At 45.2% G+C, this 22,085-nt stretch overlaps 1 protein-coding gene across 1 annotated transcript in view; it reads left to right on the top strand.

Moving 5' to 3' along the window:
- Nucleotides 1-10,921: 10,921 nt before the first annotated feature.
- Nucleotides 10,922-22,085, top strand: part of LOC146857486 (gap junction beta-5 protein-like) — a 41,366-nt gene continuing 30,202 nt past the window's right edge. Inside the window, exon 1 of the mRNA XM_085648023.1 lies at nt 10,922-11,081. The gene's annotated coding sequence lies outside the window, so the exon portion shown is untranslated. The remainder of the gene's footprint in view (nt 11,082-22,085) is intronic.

Raw genomic sequence — 22,085 nt, 5'->3', positions numbered from 1 at the left:
TATCTGTGACAAGGCCAGAATTTTATTTCTTTCAGAATTCTCGAGAAATGTGTGAAGTTCTCGCTTCCGAGATTTCTGCATTACAAGAATTTCAAGAAATTCCACACGATTTGTGAAACATTGCATGCTCTTCAATCACAGATGAAAGATTGACATATGTCCCGCAGCAGTAAAACCATGACCAGAGAGAAATATTCTCTTGGAACCAGTCTTCTGCAGACATGTCATGTGAACTTTGAACAAAAGGTTTGTCCTCACACTCTGGTTTCACTCTAGATACCAGAAAGTGCAATTAACAAAATCTCACATTATTCCAAGCATTTTTCTCAGGGCCGGACTGACCGTAGCGGCCCCGGGCAATATCCCGGTGCGCCGTACGGGTGGGGCCGGTTTTGGGCCCCGGGGGGCCGTATTTGGTATTTGCAAAATCGGCCCTGTAACAAAATCGGCAGAAAACCGGCCCTGGCAAAGAGGGGTGGGGGGGGCGGCCGAGCACTTTGTCAGGGCCGGTTTTGGTTTCCAGTCCAGCCCTGATTTTTCTATAAATTTTCACTCGATTTTGAAAAAAATCGAATTTCGCAATCTTGCCCACCCCTACGAGTTTGATGCATAACCCCACATCTCACTGAGGCATATGACAAGTTGCACTCAAAGATTTTGGGGGCTTCTTTTACACTATTGTTTGTAATGGTGTTTATGAATACGTTATTTCTATGAGCCATTTTCTGAGATAACTTACTTTCCTGTGGCCTTCTGACACAATGCTGCCCAACAGGTGACCAAAACGCTTTCTGGTATTGCATAATGAGGGACCCCCTCTGGAGAATTATACTTTCAGGCCATGGAGAAGAGGGGGAAAAAGACAAAAAGTACTAGCTGCACTCCCTCATGGCCTATCTAATGATTCCACTAAGGATTTAATCACCAATGGGCTCAATGACACATTAAATCATATCCTTAACACTCAGGTAAAATTCAATTCTCATTTCTTTTATTATTTCATTTCTTTATATACTTCATAACTTTTTATATTTTTTCTTCTCTTTTTTTCAATTTTTTTAAAAATTTCATTTTCCAAAAACAGACACATAACAGACAGAAACATCAATCCTGTTAGTACATCAAATATATATAATACACATTTTCATGTATAAAATTACTTAACAAAACAAAGCCCTGGAAAACACATAAGTACATCAATTTCACACAAACCAATCAAACACATTCAGACTCACACAGACTCCATACAAATTGCATCTGAATAAGGGGGAGATTGCAGATGGTGAAAGGATCTCCACCACCAGATTGGATCTTATACTCAAAAAAGGGGGGAAGGCTAATCTGAACAAACGGTCGACGCGCGTTTCGGTGGTGTAGGGAGAATAATTAAAGCACCTTCATCAGGACCTTTCCAGATACCCACATAACTCTCATAACACCCAGGGAACAACACACAAAAAGGGAAAAGTGTATAAGGCCAGTGGCCGTAAATCAGTTTTTGCGCTTACAAGTATGAATACTTGTCTGTTTATTTTCCCTAAAAAAACTCTTGACTTCACTGTATATCTGAATTAGAACTAGTGCTACAGGCATTTGCTTCTGGTAGACTGGTATTGTTGGGATAGAGTTTGTCAAATTTCGTGGGTAAGGTGTGGCTGTGGGCAGGGTTAGTCACATCTGCACTTGCATGTATCTGCACTAGTGTGTTCTTCAAGCTGCACACTAGTCACGCTACCATACCCATCTTCACTCTATGCCACTGTGGTGCAGAATAGAGTGGTGTAGAGTGAAATGGGTTACAGTAATGTAGGGTGGTAAATAAGAGTTCACTCCAGACATCTCCTCTGTAAGGCGAGTGACATACCATGAGTAGCAATGAAAGAATGAAGACCAGAAGGAGACTGTAGGCAAACCGGTGGGCTTTTGTGATGAAAACAGGCCATATTCACTTCACAAACACAGGCAGGTTAAGTAAATTATTTGTAAGTGGATAAGAACTAGCCAACACAGGATAAAAGAGGGTAAATAGAGCTAGAATAGTGCCAACTTAATTGAAAATCACCTTTTTGGGACTGTGTGGTGACCCATTGACGTGTCTGCATGCCATATGAGGCCCAAATATTTAAGGATCTGTGGGTTCTGGTTAGACTTGAGAGCAAATTGGATGTCTGAAGGAATGATGCTGTTAGTGGGAGGTGGGATCTGATGGTTTTGCAGAGACTGCCACTGTACTATGCCACCCACAGTCTTTCAGGGCCCGCAGAGCCCAAAAAAGGCACCTGATGGATAGATGAGGGTGTCTAGATGTGGATCAATTGCTGAATGAGGTACCTGATAATCACTTGGGGGAAGTCTGAGGTCAACTGTGCTCTACGATCTCTGAGGTTATGCATAGGATCTCTGATGGATGGTCTGGGATGTCAATAAATTTAGGAGTGGGCATCCCAAGAGTCTCTGTGGCTTGGCCAAGGCTCTCTGAGGGCCAAAGGGAGACATTTAAGGGCATTCCAATGGTATCTGAGAGACATTAGGGTTTTGAATGATGAGGCAAGATGTCTGATAGACAGCTAAAGCGGGTGAGATGATCATTGTTGAAGGCAAGATGTAAGTGGTTTATGCCAGGTGATTCTCTGAAGAAAGCCATGGAGGTATTTAAAAATCATGTCTAATTGATAAGGGCCGGCTGAGTGTCATTGAGAGCTATCTGACTGTATCTGAAGGCAAGACACAATCCTTTATAAGTTGGCCTTCGCATTTACCATGTTTTGTTCAATCAACTGTGCTTAAACGTCTATAACTTGTCATTACATTTGTCACCAGTTCCTCCTGATCATTTCCACAAGGCATCAGGACCAGCCACATGAATAAAGGCGCCATGGCATTTTAAACAATCCCCTCATACCAGTAATATTGGCTACATCTCTACAATACAATTGGGAATGCCTCCTGTGTGCTGCTGTAGAAACAGCTCCCCTGTGCCCGGATAGTTCAGAAGATCATGTCGGCAAATATAGCTGGTGCTGCTGCAAAAAAATCCCTGGTACCAGTTGGAAATTTAGAAATGTTTTTTTTTGTTGAGGGCCTGAACTGAAGTTGCTGGGAGCCCTCCTACAACTTGAATGTGTGGGTTGATGTATGAGGAGCCAGTGTGGAGGATCTGGAGTCTTCGAGCTTCATGAAATGGACGAAATTGACCTCCTAAAACAGGATCCCATGAGGTAGTAGATGTCAATTATACTTAAAACAGATGGGACCTTAGTGGCTTAATAGAAGTGTTTTTCCCTCTGTGAGCTTTTTAGCATGAATGTCAAGGCTGCAACAAGAAGGCATAATTGGCAGATCTGACTTCCTAGGGCCATTAAGTCTTACCCTCCTCGTGAGTGGTGCACATCACTGCTACCATTTAGACTTGTTTCTTTTATTTATTATATAGTCATTTATTTGGATGTTTTTCATGGCACAAATTAAATCCAATATGTCTCAACTTATGTTGTCATGCCAGCGTTCCTAAAGAAGGTCTCTCATTGGCCAATGTTACCTGAAAACAAGAGCTTGGAGCCATGTTGGTGGGTGTTTCTCAAGAACTTACCAACTAACTCCTTGTGTCATTTCTGAGCGAGGTTTCTCGGCTCCTGAGCCTCTGCCCTGTATTGGATGGCATTTCTCATGCCCGCCAAGAGCACAGGTGCCAATGATCCCAGATGGTTAGTGCAGACAAAGGTTACCAAAGAGGTGTCAAATAAAAGAAATGGCCCAAACGTGGTTGATCAGTGCCTTGGTGAGTATATCTAGTAATGTTTGCTTCTGTACGAGGACAGGGCCGACAAACTGCATTCCAGGCGCCATTGCTAAGTGATGACATGAGAAGCGTGACACTTCCAAAAAAGGCTGGCATCTCCGCAGGCAGGAAGGGCGGCTCTTCTCTTTCGAGCTGTGATTTGCCTCCCTGACAAATCCTGACTCACAATGCAATGTAAAAATAATATTTAACCATTACGTGACATTTATGTTTTGCGGTAAGAAACAAGGTTATGTATTTTGAATATGTTTTGCTTGAAAGCCCAGTTTAACTTTGCCTCCTGCATGCTTTCTCATTCTTTCTGATGCACTATTGGTCAGAGAAGACCTCGTTTCAAAAATGACAACCATAATTAACAAAATCGTGGCATCGGAATGTAATAATATTTGTTTTTATTTGCAGGAACAGAGCATGTTGGGGCATATTAGCAAGGTTTTTTTTATCGCCGGCTATCGCTGGATTTTATCGCAGAGATAACGCGTTATCATCAACGTTTATCTCAAAGGCGATATTAAATCCAGCGACAGCGGCGAGTCCCAACAATAACATGAGATATCCAGCGATAAAAATCCCATCGCTAATGGAAATCTTGCTAATAGGCAGGTGAGGACTTAACCGTAGAATCCACCTCCCATTGACTATAACGCGTAAGTCAGGTTTCTACCAGGTGTAAAATCTAAGCGATAAACGTGGTTAGCGTGCGGTTTTTTATCGCTTCGCGGGCCTTGGTATTAGGCGGAAGGTGTGTTTGCGACTGCTTTCAGGCTCTTTCAAGTTGGGAACGCCTCCATTGCATGTCATTAGCGATAAATATCGCTGACATGCAAAGCGGCACCCAAAACGGTTGCTTTCGCCATAAAGCTGTCACTAACAGTTGTTAGAGACAGCTTGCTGATAGGGCGATAAAAATATTGCTGCTTTAGCGGGAAACAGTGCCACTAAAGCGGCGATACTGTCCTTGCTAATATGCCCCGCTGTTCTTTAGCACATCTCACAGACTTTGAAACGTTTCCTAGACAGCAGTAGATACACAGGACCAGACTCGATACCAAAAGCAGCCCGTGCAAAATGTGTCCTCCCAGATTCTTAATTGTGTGGAGAGAGGATTTGGGAGTGGGGTTATTTCTTCTCAAGAAACCTTTGAAAAAAGTGTGAAAATAATGCATTCTACAACATATTTTTCTTCATATGCAACGTTTTCCCATCTCTCCTATTTTCTCCCCACTCCTCATTTCTTCTCTCATGATTCTCATGCTTTTTTCCCAATCCCTCCTCTTCCGTCTTTAACCTGCATGACTGTCAGGGGTTTACAGGAATGCATGATTAGTGACATACATGGAGAGGACCATTGTCCCTGCATAAAGCGTATTCACGCATCCTTTAGGTCAAGAGAAGTCAGGAGTGAAGCTTATGGACGGTAATTAAACGTCAGTGCACAAGAAAGAGATAAAAAAGGAAATCACTTCATAAGTCTTGAGGGGAACTTCTGGGGCAATGTTGGAAGTGGCAATATAACATCTTCTGCACTAGTTTAGATGCCTGGCAACATTCCTAGTTGTTCTGGCTTCGTTTGTTGCCCCGTAGTTTATCACAGACTGTGTCCCTGTGTGTTTGGCGTGTTTCCCCTGGTTGGTTCCCTCTACCTTTCCTCTGACCCCACCATGAATCTCTGTCATATGGGCTTATGCTAAACCTTATAATTTACCTAATTGAGACTACTTTGAGCTCGGTTACCCTCTCTCGGTGTTCCAGGACTTCTGCACAGGTTCCTGGTCAGATGGAGCTCAATAGCGCTCGTCTGCACGAAGAAGGGGGTAAGTTTACTATTGAACTTCACAAAATATTTGTATGGCATTTACCGTGAGAGAGTACTGGTTACATTGGCTGCATTTCCTTGTAGAGTTTCAAGCAATGGTTTTGTGAAAGGCTTGAGCTGGTATCCGGTACCTGTCCTTAACCAGGGTCTCTGATATCTCCCCCTTCCCTCTTTTTTTCTCTAATTCATAATTGGGAGATGTTTTTCTCATACCATACTCCAGTTGTAACAGATGGATGAGTGGGATTTTTAGGCTACATTTTGGCAAGCTAGATATTTTCCTCACATCATGACAAGGACTTCCACCTCAGCCCCTTTTCTCTGCCCCCTTCCTTCATTCTCTTACTCTCACTCTCTCCTTCTCCCCTCATTTTAGTTGTTTTCTTCCTTCCTCCTATTTTGTCTGTTCTCATCTCCTCTCTCATCCTGCTCCTCCCTTTTCTTCCACCTTTTTTCTTTGCATCCTCCTTCTCTCTTTCATATTTCCCTTTCCTCCTTCCAGTGACCCCTTTTTAAATTGTCAACTCTTTGTCTCGCTTCCCCTTTCTGTCCGCGTCTCTTTTCTCGCCTTTCATCTTTGTCTCACCCATTTATATGTTGAAAGGCGCAGGCAGATACAAGCCATTGAACAACAAGCAGACAAATGAGATGACTCTCAAGCCAACAAATGGGCGGGCTGCAAGACCCTCTATGTTCTTTATGAGCTCACAATATGTCTTTTGCAACCAGACATCTGTGCAGTCTGGTATGTTTGGCCTAAAAATGTGCAATGACCCACACTCACTTTAAGAAATATCCTAGATTGTGTAGAACATTTGTTTTACTTTTCCAAAGAAAGACCACCGATTTGCAGAGCTCTCTTCTGCAAGGTAGCTGCTGACATGAAGATGGGAGCTACCTCTGCACAAACAAACTTGATGACCTGGAGAGTAGCCCTAGATGCTGTGGCTCAGCCAAGGCTGCGTTGACAGATGTTTTGTGAATATGGGCACAGGCTGGCCATATGCTAATTGAGGTCTTTAGTTGGGTATAAAGGTAGCACTGTGAACCTAATGTAGAAGACCCTAGAATAATGCTAATAAGATAACCGGTGGAGCAATGTTTTTATATGAGTCCTCACTAGCACACTTTGCAACCTCTATCCACTCTGTATCACCCATGAGTATTAAAATGATGAAGGTGTTCAACTGGCTCTGCTGACACAAATTCCAAAAAGAACAATCATGACTGAGTGGCACGTTTCTACGGTGCAATGCATACTCATTCCTTAAGCGGGTGTGATGTAGAATTAGTCACAAGGCAAACCCCAAATCTGATTCCATATTTCTGCTGTGTCCACATGACACAGGAGACCAGGAGATGATCAAACATAAAACACCCTTTGTCTTTTTCTATATATTTCCCTACTTCATTATTTGTCCTTTTCACGTTGAAAAGCAATATACAAAAGGGAGTGCTTAGAAAGTCCAATGTTTCACTGAAAGTTCACTTAATCACACTCCTGCGTTATATTGGATCTATAGGAATTCCTACGTTTGAATAATCTGGATTAATATATGATTACGTGAACTTTCAGTTAAAACATTGGACTTCCTAAGCACTCTCTTTTGTATATTGTTTTTTACTTTGATTTATGGTTTCAGAGCTGTAGGGCCATTAGAAGGTTTAGTGCCTGTGCATATTTATTACCAATACAGAACGCCCGTGCGGCCATTGAGAGCCAATGCTGCTATTTTCTGGAATGACCTTCTCACGCTGATTCTGTCATTTCTTGCCCTTGTTTTTACCAAAACTGATTTTTCCCTTATGTATACATTTACTTCATTAATTAGTCACATTGTTTGCTCACTTATGTGTCCTAGATTCCTTCATTAATAATCCTGGTCACATTGTTTGTTCGCTTATGTGTCCTCGATTCCTCCATTCCATTAACTGTCCTTCTCACATCCTTTCATCACTTTCTTGACCTTATTTTCTTAATTATTCATTCTAGTCACATTGATCTCGTCACCATTTCTCCTTCTTACTTTGTTATCTTTATTACTCTTTATTTAAACGAAGGAAAAGGAGAACAAAAAGTGAAAGAAAAATATACATATATATGACAGGCTGGAAACAGGAAGGTACAACTGTTACTCTTCTAGATTCTTTAATTGTCCGAATCTAACAACTGTTCATCTCATCTTCTTGCAACGTTGTTACAATTGTTACAGGCCATTTTTGCTTGGTTTCCTCATTTCCTTTTTCACCTCACATTTTTGCTTTCAGTACATTGCTTCACAGGTGATAAAAGATTGTTGACATTTAGTTCCCTTGTGACATTGTTCCCAACCCTACTTATTGTTGAGTTCATTATTTTTCTTCATCAAACAGTTGTTGTTTTTCCTTATCCTTATCTCACTCTTTATCTTTGTAATTATCCGTCTTTTGGGAGACATAACCCACATCTAGGGATTTAAGTGGGGGTGGGAGGGTCTCTAAAAGCGGCATGGCCTACGTAGTTATAGGTTTGGCTTAACCGTGTAAACTACATTTTTGATTTTCATAGTGTGCCAACTGAATGGTATTTTGGTGTCTCTTTGAGCTTTCTGTTATTGCATCCAGATATAATAACGCAGCAACTGACGTAAACCTAAAAGCACCCAGGACTATTAGCTTCGTCAATGGTTGTCTATGTGAGCTCCAGGGAAAAGGCAAGGATTGGATGACCTGTATACTGAACACCTTTTTAACCCTCTGACATGCACTGTGAAAAACTTGCACTGCCTTCAGCCTCAGCTCTAGATCTCTTAATCGTGACCGTTGTAAAGACCTGGAGACGGCTCATTTCAAAGCATGCACCCTACAAGAGTAATACGCTCAAAGAACAAAACAACAAAAAAAATACAAAAACACAAAGTCTTGGCGATAGCTAACACTTTAAGAGATTGCAAGATCCAGTCACACATGTGAAGTATAAACGGAAACTAAATCACTGCCATGGTTTACCTCAACATTTATTACATTAGTCGTCCAGAAATCGTCAAAGTTTTTCCCATTAAAGTTAAGAACATGAATATAAAGCCCAATAGGGACCCGTTTCAATGTCTGTTTTAAAATACTACTGGGCCTGAGACCCGGAGGGCCCAGGTCCACTTTAAGCCCTGTGCACATCACAAAGTATCAAGGATTTGATTAATATAATACAATGATACAAGGATAAATCAGCCCAAAGAACTGTTGAATGCAGTGATAGTCCAGTCTAAAATTCCCACTACCGGGATGGACTGCCAGCAGCCACTGCTTACCTTGTTTTTGATATCTCCTTGTTCATTTTCCATTCCCTTCTCCAAGAAGTCCCAGGGCCTGTGGTAGCGAGGACACAGCATGCAGCTGCTCAGCTGGGTCACCTCTTGGCCTGGGTCCATAGAGTCCCAATCTTGGAATACTGGGATCAGGGTATGGAATATTACCCTGACACTGCTAAATTAAATCACTGCAGCCTGGTTTCCAATCCATGATGATAATATATGCAGCTGCAGGCACCGAATATATTTTAATTGCACAGGCGGTGCATATACTGAAGTATGAAATTTCATGAATCCCTAGACTATGTGGGCATAATTATAAATCTACACGAGCTATTTTCATAAGTCTCAGGCACTCTGCAAGCTAATACATATGCACCCTCAGTACATTTTATTTTAAATCAGTCCAATACAGTGGCGTAACAAAATTTGAGGGGGCCCAGTCAAGAGCTCTCGGGCCATGGGCCCGACACCTGTGCCCAGTGCCCAGGGTCGTTCCCCTGGAGCTCGGGGGGCCCCCGCACCACAGAGCCACGGGGGCTAATGTTACGCCACTGATCCAGCACAAATTACAGGAACCTGGTTTGTGGATGGACATGTGAGTAAGACACCAATGCAATGAGTTCAAATTCAAATACATGGTCTTGGATCCATCAAAGATATCCTACATGTAATATTTCCAAGGCTTGGACTTCACCAGGAAAGTGGCATAGGTGAATCTGGGTATGTGACTTGGCATGAAATGTTTGTCAAGGCAGTTTGAGCTGGTCTGCACTGTTGCCTTCCGGGTTGAAGAAATGCAATTAAAGCTAAATACATTATTAATTGGAAAGGCAAGTAGTATATTCCTCATTGGAATTCGTCGGTTACTGACAGCCCAACTAACAGCACTAAATACTGTGTAATGAGTGGATGACTGAGCATACAGGGGAAACCTTCAATTAACTAGCCAAACGTCTATTGGGGATGGTTTAGTATGCTTTATCCCTTGATTTGGTTTTATGACCCGCTTAGAATTTGTGGGGGATATGTAAAAGCATCATAATTGGCCATTTTTTGTACTAATGGCTATTTCTTTAATGGTGGAGTTATTTTAGTAAGGAGTTATTGAAATCTAGTTGTCTAATCACGTGACCTCCTGTAGCCATCATTGATCATGAGACCTGTTAATGCATTAACCAGAATCCCTTGCCTCGCTGCAAAACGGTAGTTGTTCTTGGCACCATAGCCATGATTTTCAATAATTGCTGTGTATGTAAAATAGTGGAAGCACTGACCTTACTGCTTCTCATGATCTCCTTCCTGAACCTGCCACTTAGAGTAAAAGAACATTAAAAGAGTGCCCAGATTCTATAAGCTTTTGAGAAACGTGTGTGCTACTTTTCCTGGGTAGCTCCCTTCACTGGAAACCGTCTGGGAAGCCCCATATCAATTTTTGTGATGTCATATTTTAATAGATACATTTTACAGGAGTCACTCTAAATGCAGAAATGTGGAGGTTTCTTCTACATAAGTTACAAAAAAAGCTACAATCAGCTTCACAACGCTTTTCTAATCAAATTTTACATTTATTTAAACCCCGATATTACTTTAATGAGTCCACAAACTATTGGTTTTGTTTATATGAAACTTCTTAATAAGTTAACGGTTGTACATTTTGAAAAAGTTGAAATTCATATATTTTCACTGTTTGTAACTTTTTCCTCTTCTGGAAAACATGATCACACATTCCATTCTGGCGGAAGACGAAGATGCAAAGTTCAGTGTGAATACCATAAAAAAAAAGCGGCAAGGCAGTGGAGAACAAAAAGTTGAGACTGCTGCATTTGCAGAGTTTGCAAGAATGCAGAATTTGCAGAACTATGAGTACCTTATGCGTATACTCTTCACAGAAATGCCCGTTTCAGGTCAGTAAAGGGCGCAGACCAGATTGGGGACCGTCGACGAGCAGTGTGTGCTGTTCAGCTTCCACCTTAAGTTTCAGCACACGCCCAGGAATGTGTTTTGCTGCCAGAGTTAGTCAGTCTCGGAGCCGGAGCGCCAAAGAGCAGCAATGCGCGAGCTTGCCCAGTCCATCTTCGATCGCGCGCACATGGAGTCATGTGGCCGGAGCCGCGGTGGCATGTCCAGGTGACCTGTCCACACAAGGACGCGACAGGAGGAGCGGGCAACTGAACAGGTAAGGCGCTTTTACAAGAGTCAATGGGCGATGTCGCTCTTCTTCAGCCTCGAACTCTGCAGATCGCATTTCAAGCAGAGCGCTGCACCCTATGGACCCACTTTTCTACATTGCCTGGCACCCATGAGAGCAGTGTCAGTGTCTTATAGATCACATGCTATGCTGCGTTCCACTATGGCACGTTCTTTTTCATTGTTAAAACTCAAGCGGACCAGCAAAGTGCTTTGTTTTTGGTTGAGAGCTTGTGGGCACTTTATAAAACAATTAATCTTTTCAAAGGAGGCAAATCTCATTGAGTGTTATCAATATTCATCAGAGTTCAAGACGGGTCTGACTCTGAAGCCAGAAGAAGGTGGTCTGCTAGCCGTCCATCAGGCTGGGCACAGCATGTAACTTTACCGGACAGAGTTTACTTGTCAAGTGTGGGAATTACTTTTAATTTGAGTGCTACTGAGATAGCTGAGTGGGTTAATCCACCCGCTCCTGAAGTCCCTGAGTAACTCGTCAGAAGTTTAATTCTCAATGGAGTGGACTCGGTCTTTAATCATTGGATAGTCAGATTAGACATTAATGATATTAGCAGATACCTGGGCAAGCCTCACTTTACATGTGATTGACTCAGCCCAGCCCTTCCAGCATTTCAGAGTTAGTGACCTGTCCGGTTGTACAACAGAAACTTTCGAATCTTCTGCAAAGTCAATAAAAAGAGTACCAGTCACTGGGCCACAACCAGCACATCTCATCATGGCCAGGAGACTTTTCAGTTTGTAACTTATGTTCTGTGCACAGTAAAGATGGCACCATGAGAGACTGCGGGTGTAAAAGGAATGTCAACTAATTCTTGCTTTAGTGTGTGTTAATGGCTGCCTCCGCCATCTATTGCTGTCTGGCATTTCAAGTTAAGCCGAGGGAACCGAAGGCCAGTCCTGCCGATAACCTCCCACGAGGATTATTAGAGAAGGTATTGCTCAGCTCATGTCAGAAAGAATGGCCCCAGGTCCAACTAGAGTGCGAGGGTTTATCACTAGCTCGGGTGCGGCTGGCTTCTGCCTCAATGGGGAGAAGAATTCTGTGGTCACTGCAGAGCACTGGACTTCCAGCAGTGTGGCACTGGGCAGCCAGAGAGGCAGCACTTGGCAGACAGCAGTGCGGTACAGAACTGCCAACATCAGTGCAACAGCCATACAGCAATGTGTAACTGGGCCGCCAGCAGCCAGACGTGTAGCACCTGGAAGCCAGCAGTATAGCACTGGAGATTCCGAGAGGTTGCCATGGACAGATTGCAGTGCAACATTTAGCAGCCCAGAGTGTGGCACCGGCAGCCAGCAGTATGTATCTGGTGTTTGTAAAGCATGAACCTAGCTAAAAGCCAGCGGATCGCTGCACAGGGTCAAAGGCAAGAATACCGCCAGAAAGTGATAGGGAGGTGGCTCGTTTCTGGATCCAGAAGTGGACTGGTATTGCATTGTGACGGAGTGTTCCTTGAACTGGTGCCTTTTCAACAATTTCCTAAACGGGAGCAGCACTGGGTGGCCACAGTGGTGGCACTACAGATCCTGGCCTCATAGATCGATAAGGGCCGCTGCCTTGTGTGGCACTACCCAGCCAGCACTACCACCCTGGCCAGCCAGAAGCATGGCACCTTGTAGCCATGAGACTTGCTTTGAGCAGCCCTCCATGCATTGGGGAGGACCAGCGGTGAGCCACTGGGCGACGGCACCTTGAACGTTTGCAATGTCAGATATTTCTAACTAATATTAATGAGTTATATAGCACACATCATGCGCCGTATCCCCTTGAGGTGTTTATTGTATATAACAGGTGTTTCTATAAATATTGAATGGTACAAACTGTGTCCCCTGTAAGTGGTTTATTGAAAGCATGGCTAATCGCGGAGTGTTGTCAGCACATGGCAATTGTGCAACAGAGGAGGAATTTGAGATGTCATGGTAGGCATCACAACTTCACCAAGAAGATGAATCATAAACAACATTTCCTTGTTCACTGCCAATATTACAATGGAGAAAGAACATCACAATGGGCACTTACAGCACCACTTGGCACTTACAACATAACTGTGGATGATAACACAACCCACAGTGGATTTTAAAGTCATCAAAATGGGATTTACAACATTGTAGCAGCGACTTACATCATTCAAAATTAACAACATTGTAGTGGTTAGTTGCAGCCTCACAATGTACCTCCAGATCAACACAGAGGGCTCTAATAACCCTATAAGGGCTCCAAAGTGCAAAATTATTTCTTTCGGCACTCAGAACACCACCACAATAGGGACTGACAACATCAGAAAGGACAGGAACATTGTCATAAATAACCCTAACAAGATTATAATGTGCACTATTGGACAAGAGCACTTTGGATATCTCCAGCGTTACCAAAGCAGTGACAAAGCAAGAAGACATTACAAAGTCACATACTGCGACTACACAATAATAAACACAAAATGCATCACAGTTGGCACATACAGCATTAAAATGAACACCAACAGCATTACGAGGGACATTTGAAACATCTACACTTGGACTAGGCATTACCATTACTACAACAGGCAATGGCAAAATCACAGAGCGCACATACCTAAATCAATATAGTGGGCACCAGCAGCATCACAATGGGCCCTATCAGCAATATATCAAGCACTATGAATGCCATGTTGGGCAAAATGAGCTGTAATCGCCTAGGCAATAAAGACACCACAACAAGCAATGTTTTCCCAACCGACACCAAGCCTCACAACCGTTACCTACAAAATAACAGGCACTTACAACTTGACAATATGCACAGCCAACACAAATGATTTTTCGTAATTCATGGAAAGAGGTAAATCTGCATTTTCTAGGATTCATGACTGGGCACACGAAAGAGCATCCTACAGCAATCGACACACTGCTATTAGAGAGATGCAGGCAATCTGTACAAGGGCTATTCTGCGGTGCCACCAGCAGCCAATCCAAATGATGCTTGAAAAGCACCCTGTTACATATAAAACTGAAAAATAAGTAAATACTGAGACAGAAGTCTCCCCTGGCCTGAGTGCACAAGCTGCATCGACTCTGCATTTCTGGTACTGAATTTTTGTCATTGGCGAGCACGGATCATGCGTGTGCGCCATGATCTAGGACTATCTATGTAAAGTTCTGTTGCTATGTACTTAACTCACCCTTGGCATGAATGGAGTGTGTGGCACTTATGTATGCATGCTGAGTAGTGCATGTGTGCCTGTGGATGATATTTAGAATGGAGGCCTGTGGGTTCCATTTCAGAAGACCTGGGTCGCGATAGTCTGTGAGGACTGCAACCCCAGACAGGAGATGCGAATTGCTGACGTTCCTGAGGGCTGTAGTGGGATACACTAAAAGAAGCAGAGCATCCTCTGTGCACATCAAAGTGCTCTTCGAATCCAGGAAGAGTTAATGGTCAATGGGGCCTGGGCTCATTGTCAATGAGATGGTGGGACTGATGAAATTGGCACTACCAGGGAATCTGATAGAGAGGAAGGCTTAGTCCCTTGAACCTCTACATGAGATATGTCAGCCAGTTGTGATCCCTGATTACTCCCTTGGCTCGTGTTGTGGATCATTCAGAATTGGAGTCTGAATTGGCAGTTTGTCTCTTTGACAAAGGGCACTATAGAAGAGAACACATTTTTTAAAAGTCGGCACTCTGAACACAAATTTTAAAGCAGATACAAGGAGATGATGGATGGAGTACTGAAACTTTTCAGACATTCATCCCCAGTCACAGATCTGGGTTGAATCCATCATCATTCTTTAGCTCACTTCACCACCCCAGTTCAGACCACCTATATGCAAATCAGTCTTGACCCTGTGTCTCAGGGGAACAGTCGAGCCCGAACTGCCAAGCCAGGTCTTCATTGGACTGGAAACAAGCATCCTGGTACCGGTTTCCGTCCAGGGAAGACCTGGCTTGGCAGTTCTTGATGGACTGTTCCCATAAGGAACAGGGTGAAGACTGATTTGCATATGGCTGTGTTTGAACTGACGTGACGGAGTGAGCTAAAGAACTATGATGGATTCAACCCAGATCTATGACTGGGGGTGAGTGTCTGAAAAGTTTCAGTGCTCCTTCTATCACCACCTTGTGTTTGCTATCTTCACCCTAAAATGGCAGGGTATGGCCAGACATGGGCCCTTAGCTCACTTTGCCACTGGATTCAAGCTAGCCTGACTGATGAGGGGTGTTACCCCAAAACCAGTCCCAGGAGGCTTGTTTCCAGTCCAGGGAAGGCCTGGCTTGGTAGTTCGAGCTGGACTGGTCCCATTGGGTGCAGGGTCAAGACTGATTTGCATATGGCGGGCTCATACTGGAATGGCATGGGAAGCAAAAAATGATGGATTGCCGCCCAGATCTCAGCACTGGGGTCAATGTATGACATTGTTCTGCATTCTGTCCATCAATTGTTCTTTTTGGAAAACAAACTAACAGGATCACAACGAACACTTAAACCATCAAAATGGGTATTTGCAACAATTCACTGGAACACCATAAGGGCACCAACAGCGTGGCAGTGAGAATAAGAACATTACCCATTAATGCTTCAGTATTAGTTTACCTGTTGACTCCAGTCTGTCTTGGCATAGTCTGGCAGCCACCAGGTATTTGTCAAGGTTAGCAGTTTGTTGTGCCTCTTTTTATGAATATATCTTCAGACTGGGGGTACTTATTCTTACCCAAGAGGTGTTCCTGTCCAGTGTGGTTAGGGGTGGGGTGTAGGGAGTGCAGAGTGGAATGATGTGCCTGCTCTCGTCACTCTTCCAATTTCTGTATCAGGCTTTGCAGGAGCACTAGGCACAAATGCCTGTTGGCGTATGAAGCAGTGTAAACCCCCACTACAAGGAAGAGTGCTCTAAGGGATCATAGTTGTAATGAGTGCAAGGGCACCGGGATCCTTGGGTGTGGAAGCCCAGGCAGATACTTATTTTTAATATCCCTGACATTTGCAAGTTGTTTTTCAGAAACAGCCCACATTTTGGGGGTTTATTTCTGAAAAACAAAAAAATTGCTGACTAGGATGCAATGATATGGTTGCCTGGGTGACATTATATTTTTAGGTCTTGGCTAGACAGCGCATGCCCCTTCTTGACATATTATGTTCTGTCTGTGGGCTTACAGGCTGCCCATCTCCGACCATTGGCAAACAATAGCGTCGGTCTCATTTTCTTTGATGCTGATCGTGGCATGCAGACATCATACCCTCTTCTTGTATTTGGCCCTCCCATAGTGCATGGACTAAGTACATGTCACCTTACACTTAGAGCAATATTTTGCTTTGTTTTCAAGCACTTTATAGGAGTACTTGTGTTTTCAGGCAATTTCCCTTACACAAATACCACTAAAACACATGTGCATGTACATAAACAAATGCATTGCTTAAAAGGTTGGTAAAACATGAACAGCACTTGTTCCTTTTTTTTCTTTGCACGATCTGATGGTATTGGAGCGCTTGCTCCATCGTCCATCTTGCCATAGTGCAAACACAAACCAACAGTTACATTACACAATGGCACATTAATGTTTTTCTTACGATCCTGTTTCAATGAAGGTTTTTTTTCTGTTGTTGTATGCACATCTCCCCATTCCCTCCTGCTTCCCTGTTTGACCCGTCCCCCACTACGTCCCACGTCACTGCTTTTTTTTTTTTTGCACAATCCAATGGTGTTGGAGCGCTTGTTCCATCCTTCATCTTTCCATAGTGCTAACACCAACCAATGATTTTAGGGTGCCTTCCTTGCTCAGCATTACACAATGACACATTCATTGTCGTAGCAGGCAAGGGGAAGCATAAGTGATTTTCCCCAAATCACAAATTGTTTAGCTGACCCCGAGATTCTAACCTGGTTACCCAGTTCCTCTGTCAGCAGCTCTGGTCATTACACCACTTCCTCGCTTCACTTCAAAGCTCCCCAACTGTTTCTTACAATCACTTCCACATTTGTTCAGCAAGACCCAGACAGCATCAATAAGCAATTGGCAAAGCCAATAGATCTTGGCAATAACCAAGCTATTGTCTTTGTCAATGTGAATGTCTTTTACAGCCATGTTGTCTAGCAGCACATTTTCTGTTCAGCATGGCTGAAAGTCACATAAAAAAGCACTGTGATGCAGTATGAGCAGGCCAGACCATAGTGCTTTTTTGTGCTAGGCGGGGAAGGGCACTAAACTCCGCATGGGGTGTGAAGAGACTCGGGAGGCTCAACATCCCATGATTCTGGCCTTTAAGTAATTTTCAGCCATGCAGAGCAGCAGATTCGCTGCTCGACAACATGGCTAAAAGGCATTCACATTGACAAGGCCCATAGCTCAGGCATTGCCAAGACCTATTGGCTTTGCCAATGCTTGTTCTTACTTGCTTTAGGATCCATGATATCTGTACTTTGCTGCTGCAGCATCTGTTGTATGACTTGACGAATCACGGGGAGCAAAGGGAAACTCCTGGTAAAGGGAGAACGAGTGACTGCTTTTAAAGGGTGGGAGGTCGGATGAATCACTGGCTTTAAGGCCTGGCAAACAGTTCTCAGTGCATACGCACACTTTTCATGTAGATACCAGGGTTGTGCCGAGACATAAAATAGGCCCGAGCAGCAAAAAACAGTGGCCCCCTTAGCAAATCAGATAGCTAAATAAGTGGCCAACATTTGCAAATCAGTTCAGTTTTGAACTTGCAATAACACGCTATATAGGTGTTTTGCAACTCATAGGAGAATGCCTGCATGTTTATGGCAAGATCAGGTAAATCAATAGTAAAATCCCACCCAGCAGATTTTAAAATCGGCCCACAAACTGACCCACACACTGACCCACACACTGATCTGTCAGACCAACCCTTCTGGCACTGCTTGACTGGCCAGTCTGACCCTGGGAGGTACAATTATGATTTGTTCGCTTCCCACACAATCCTCCAGAAGAGAGCTGGACCCACTCATTACACTCACTCTGTGCACTATCGAATAGGTCATAATACTTTTTCCTGGACTCCTTTTGGCACCCAGTGAGCCGCTGCTCTCTTGCTTCTTTGAGGGCGATGAGATCCTAGACTACACACTTGGTGGTGGGTCTTGTGGAGATCTGGTGCTTGCAGTGTCCTGCCAGACACGTTCTAGTGTTCAGGCATGTACCAGTTCACCAGCCACTCTTTTAAGGGCTGGCCTTTTCACCCACCCCACCAGGGCACAAGTCGTAAAAAACAGAAGTGAGGGGGACGCTGACATCACAACAGGAAGTGACATCACAAAAGGTTGCTTGCACCATCAGACTCATTGCCTCCCCTCGCCCACCCCTTAGATGCGATTGCATCAGAGAAGCCAGCGTGTGAGCAGCGTTCTGAATGAGCTCTGATCTCGCCCCAGAGAGGCCAAAGAGTGAATGTGTGGCTCCATTTGCTCCAGTTATTGAGCTCCCGGTAAAATGAGTGGGGGGATGCCGTCCACCCGCGTGGTACCCCGACTCGAGCCCTGCACCCCACACCCATCCATTACAGGTGTCACAGGTCAGGTGATCCTGTCAGTAAAGGAGCCCGAGTACATGTGCTTGAGGTCAGCTCTGAACAGTTACACAAGGTGTCTGTGTCGTTACTTCATCCATCATGTGGGCCAAGGGTCCACGATATTACATTGGTGACGAGGGTGTCTGACCCCATGCAGGGCCGCCTCACAGTTGTCTGTGATTGAGAGGGACATCAGGATCTGCATTGTCACTTTAGCCTGCCCGGAGACGTGGGCCTGTCGCCCCTAGATGGGGGTGAAACCGTTCCTCGCGGGGAAGGATGAAAGAGAACAGACTGGTCATTATCAATGCCTCACCACACCTGCTGCCGCCTGCCTGCACTGAGAAACTATGAATCAGCAGGCAGTGTAGTATTGTAGAGCAGCTAGGTGGACAGGACGCTGATGTCCGTGGTGCCCTGCTCCAGGATAGAGTGATGGGGCTTACACCAGGTCATAACCTTACCCCGAGAGGCACCAGCAAGCTGCCCCCGCCTGCCTCCACCTGCTATAGCGAGAAAAGAAGGGAGAAGCACCCTCCCACTGAAAGGCACTGCATGCAGTGTGCAGCGACAGCACACCATGCCGGAGCAACCACAATAACTTACCGGCAGCTGTAGCAGAGAATGCCTGCCGTCTTAGTCCCGGTGAACGAAAACAGAGGGAAGAGGGTGCTGCAACCAGCACCGTGCGCCCTCAATACTATAGGTGCCTACACGTTACTACCTGCACCGTGAGATGCAAAGCCGCGGCCACAACTGCAGTACTCTGCCAGCAGGGGAGAAGATTGAGGTGGCACCTCAGTGGTGCAACGCCGCACACCGGCAGGTGAGCAGAGACCTAGCGAGTGGCAGCCACTCCGCATGCTGACTGATCATGGCACCCTGCCAGCACAAGTCAAAGAGCCCACAGTTCCCTTCTCACCTCGCTGTTGCCCGCAGTACGGGGGCAGCATCCCTCTTCATGCCCCAGGTTTGAAACCCAGAAGCACGGATGTCATGACACTAGAAAGAAAGATGGACACGCTTGACGTGCCCCATGGCCCTCACACGGAGCGGGGGAAGCGCCAGCGGCCCTGCCACCCCTTCTGCACGCATCTCATCAGTGTGGTCAGGGACTGTAGAAGAGCTGCCACACCCTCCCAATGTGGCCATAGCATCCCTTAGCGATGCCCCGCTGAGTGCAGGCCTCGACAAGCTGGCTGAGACACAAAGAGGGACCCCCTGCAAAGCACAATAAATCCGAGGGCAGGGAAAATATAGGTTTGAGACAAAAACCTAGGCAATTACCTGGTCATGAAGCGACCTACAACAAGCTCAGTGATATGTTTATAGACTACAGTGCACTGAACATTTAATAAAATATTTCCATTTTTATTTGTATTAATTCATGTTAAAAAATGTATAGATCAAAATGTGTGGGATGTACATAATAACAAAAGATCAGAATACAGACAATAGTTTTTGTCTCAGGCCTCGACAAGCTAACATGTATGGAAGTAGCAGGCCGCCCTGCCACCCGGCCTAAATGCAAAGCTAACACTTACCCCAGCACCTGAACCTCCAGTACAGTTGAGGCCAACAAAGAGGGGCTGCGGCACCACCCAGCTGTGGCTCGTTGCAGTGCACATCAGCCCTGGCCCTGTGAATAAAGAGACTGGCCAACAGAGCACCACAAAAAGCCCCCATGAGGACCCAAAGCTGCCCATCCCAGAAAGCAGCCAAGACTCCTGCTACATCCAAAGGTGTGAAACCACAAGGGACCAAGAAAAGTCTAGCTGATGCAGTAAAGCCAAAGGCAGTTAAGCCCAACATAGCTGACTATGTAGTATGCCTGGCAGCAGCAGAATCGGGCACAAACCCAAGTGGACAGCCACTTTGCCCCCCATGAACTGTACTGCTCTCCGTGAACCTGAAAGAGAGATGCGTGTGCCCCTGGTGGTAAGGGGCCATCACTGCACGTAAGAATAGCAAACACATAGGGAGGCAGCTGGTGTCACCATATAGAGACATTGCCAGTCATAGAAAGAGCCTGGTTGCCTGCGAAGGTCACACTGCTGTTGATGCAATGAGGAGGAAGACTGGCACTTCTCCCCTCAACAAGACAAGGAAAGAGCTGCCTTCTATCTACCCCACACACATACACAGCACCATCAGCCCTCCCCAGAGACAAGAGGGGAGGAATAGCTGAGCGCGGCCTGAGTGCATGAAGGATAGCATCTACACCCTAACTGCACTAGCACTGCCCTGCAGCAGGCCAGAGTCTTTTCAGGGAGAGTCCTCCCCTTCACTACCTTAAGACTGAGCTGCTCACCGACCCATTACAGGCATGAGGAGAGTCGCACGTCCCTTAGTGGCTAGCTGCCACCACCACAAAGGAAAGGAGACCCTCGTCTCACACGGAGATCCTGAGTTGCACCCAGAATACCTTGTCCGGAAGAGAGAAAAGGTTGTGACTAGATCTATCACACTGAAGGACCAGACAGTCACAGATGAGCAAGAGCAAAAGTTCAGAGGGTGAAAAGTACAAGGACTCGTACCAGTATTGAAGAGTGCACCTGCATACACATGCCAGCCACCGAGGTGGAGCGATATCCCTGATGACAGCTCAGCAGGAGAACTAAATGTAAGCTGCCAGCAAGAGCAAACCACGTCTCTACCCCATGCTTCCCAGGGTGACTGTCAGTTCCCAGGTGTTGGATGCTTGTGAGAGATGGCATCCCTGCTTGCAACTGCACATGCCAAGGGAGAAGAATGGCACAAGCAATATTAACAAGCTACGTGGCTGCAAAGTCCCTCAGTCACCCTCACCCCATGCAAATCATTTCCAACTGTTAACGAGGCTGTCAAATGGTAACAATGTCATCATTACCACGTTCATCACCATTACCACGAAGGAGCATCTCCTCACCAGAGTGGAGCCTTACACCAGGGAGACCCTCAGAGACCAATGAGGCACGCCTGACATTGCGACGGCCCAATGACCATCTGCTAGCCCACCCGCACCTTAGTCCAGTTGGTAAGCACACTTACCATGTATCATCCACCCTTGCGGTTTGCACAAATAACACTGTGTCACTGTCAATGATCATGCAGCAGCCCGAGGTGGCCCACACGCATCCCTGCACAGTCCACGTGGTCTTGAGGCAACGCGCAAAAGGGCCTTAAGGACATTCTTGCACAAAGGTATCCTGGTACAAGAGATGGTCTGGAAGCTGCTCCAATAACATGATACTGGGAGGCACTGGGGCTTCAGAGGAAGGAGTGCCAAGTTTCATCAATGCCATCCTAGTCCTGACAAGGCTTGCCTTCAGAGTCAGGACACCTAAACGAGAAAGCTCCACAGCAGAATCCACAGATGCACTTGATGCACCAAGTTTGAACTTTTAACACCAACTGCATCACAGCATGAGCACCCCAAACTGATCAACATCACATAGGTGGGCTGCCATCCAACTGATATGCTGTCCGGACCACAT

This window comes from Triturus cristatus, chromosome 3_2 (genome assembly GCF_964204655.1).
Source record: "Triturus cristatus chromosome 3_2, aTriCri1.1, whole genome shotgun sequence".
Lineage (NCBI taxonomy): Eukaryota > Metazoa > Chordata > Amphibia > Caudata > Salamandridae > Triturus > Triturus cristatus.
Note: the sequence above shows the minus strand (reverse complement) of the source record. Positions and strands in the feature narration are given on the sequence as shown.